General features: G+C 37.1%; 1 protein-coding gene across 10 annotated transcripts in view; it reads right to left on the bottom strand.

Moving 5' to 3' along the window:
• rols (zinc-RING finger and ankyrin repeat domain-containing protein rolling pebbles) overlaps positions 1-2,500 on the bottom strand; it is a 158,942-nt gene that overhangs the window by 30,321 nt on the left and 126,121 nt on the right. The window lies entirely within an intron of this gene.

Genomic DNA, 2,500 nt, shown 5'->3' with positions numbered 1-2,500 from the left:
TATTTCCAAATGTCAAATTTGACACAATTATATATTTCTATATAATGTGAAGAATCTAAATATATATAAAAAAAATCCATCAATGCCCTGGCAGAAGAAATGGAAGATGATTATGATTGTCAACTTTGTAACAAAACAAATTGTTTCTCTTCATCAATGTATCATCATCATCATCATCATCATCATCATCATCATGCAGATTATGTAACCACTTAGCTACCGAGCCAGTGCTACAGAGATGAATAAGATATCAAAATAGCAGAGCTGGGCGCGTTCCTTGGTGCGTCCCTCAGTGCGTTCCGCTTTAGTTTGGCCGCGGTTAGCGCTCCCAAACTATTTAAGCCTAAGCGACAGGTTCATACCGAAATAAAAGTCCAGTAGGCCACATACTATACCAAAGAAAAATTTCGTAGGCCACATACTATACCGGCACCTATATTGCTTAAGGATTTTGGGAGCGCTAACCGCGGCCAAACTAAAGCGGAACGCACCTAGGAACGCGCCCAGCATTGCAAAATAGCCTCGCGAGAATTTAAGTGACATCTGGAACGCAACAGGCTCGTCAAAATGTGCAATATCTCCATTTCTATCAACGGAATGCCACAGAGATCAATCAACTAGCTAGGTCAAGTGCTAGGTCGTCCTAGGTCACAGGTCGACCGGAACTCAGGCGACTTCGAATGAAAGAACAGAAGAGCCGGAAATGACGTCATGTCGCTTTTGAAGAGCCGCCGATGTTGCCACAATTCGAATTTTCTTCTTCGACGGCTCAATGAAGCCGGTGGGGAGGAAGGGTGAGCAGGGGAGGGGGAGGGGGAGAGAGAGTTGGGGGGAAGGGGGGAAGGGGTGATAAGCTATATATTTAATCTGGCGCCGGCCCGACTCGACAGGGCTTATCTCCCCCCCACCCCCTGTCGTCAGGGGGAATTTGTCCATTGGCGTCACGCCTCCCTCCCCTTCCCCCTCTCCTTCTCCTCCCCCTTTCAACATCACCTGATATTGTATCAGGGACCACACGACCCCCACCCCCCACCCACTCCCTCCGTCCTCATGGAGTGACATGTGATAGTACACTACCCGCATGACTTGGCCATCCTAGCATCCAAGGGAAAGGTGTAGGCGTCTGAAACTCCAATATACGTCTAACTCCGTTGTCTATTATTTATTGTAAACCTTCCGTATAAGTTCACGTGAAATAATGATTTAATTATCATCATGGATGTGCACACATACAAATGGTGGACTTCATCGTGATTAGAGACATTCTTTCTGGTTACAAGAAATATAGAAATTTGGTCAACATGAACGTGCAAAACTCTTTGAAGAATTTGCAAAAAATGGACTGCCGTGATTTTGCGAAATTTCTTGAAGATAAAGTGTAGAAACCCGACTGCCGTGATTTTGCGAAATTTCTTGCAGAAATGAAGAAGGTTTCCGGCTGATCAGAATTAGCCCAAATTTCTTGCAGAAATGAACAAGAGCGGGAATTTCGGATTAGTGGATTTTGATTTTTTTTTTCTAAAATGAATTAACAATAGTGTGAATTTGAGTTGCCATGAGTTTACAAAAATTTTGAACGAAGAACTTCAGGAATTTCAGTTGCCAAAATTGATTTTATTTTTATTAATTTCATTCATTCATTTATTCGTTTATTTGTTTGTTAATTAACTCGTGTTTCATTCATTCAGTCAGTTCTTACAATTTATTTTTTATTCAATTTTATTTATATATTTATCTACTTATTCATCTATTATCTACTTGTTTATTTATGTTTTTTATTTATTCACCTGTTTATTCGTGTACCTAATCATTCATTTATTCATTTATGAAAATGAAGATCGCTATAGAAGACTGTAATTGACAAACCCCCGCATTTCACGGGATGAGTCACTTGTGATGTTTCAAGAATGAGCTTATCAGTGGACGAATAATTTCAGTGTTTTATCTCGTCAGTGATAACCATCCCTTCTAGCCTTAAAAGCAACAAAGAGATGGCGTCACAAACGTGGGTAAGGAGGAAAGGAAGGCAGGAACAAAGAGTAGACATAACTGCATTTATTTATTTGTTTATTTAAATATTGATTCTGTTTATCTTTTATCTATTCATCTGTTTATTTATGTATTGATTCTATCTTTTTTGGTCTATTCATCTACTTATTTACTTATGTATTTATTCATTTATCTATTCGCCTGTATACGTACAAATATATATTCACTTATTTATTCATTTATTTGTTTATTTATTGGAGAACGATTAACTTCTTCTAGCCAACGGTAGGTGATCTTATTCGCCAAAAAGTAACAGCACACAAAGCCAGGGCGATTTCTTTTATTACTATTATTATCATTATTATTATAATTATTATTATTATTATCATTGATTATTGATTACTATTATTATTATTATTATTATCATTGATTATTGATTATTGATTACTATTATCATTATTATTATTATTATTATTATTATTATTAATTATTATTATTATTATTATCATTG

Source organism: Oratosquilla oratoria, chromosome 39 (assembly GCF_046742065.1).
Source record: "Oratosquilla oratoria isolate Oo_2021 chromosome 39, ASM4674206v1, whole genome shotgun sequence".
Classification (NCBI taxonomy): domain Eukaryota; kingdom Metazoa; phylum Arthropoda; class Malacostraca; order Stomatopoda; family Squillidae; genus Oratosquilla; species Oratosquilla oratoria.
This window is presented reverse-complemented; position numbering and strand designations above follow the sequence as displayed.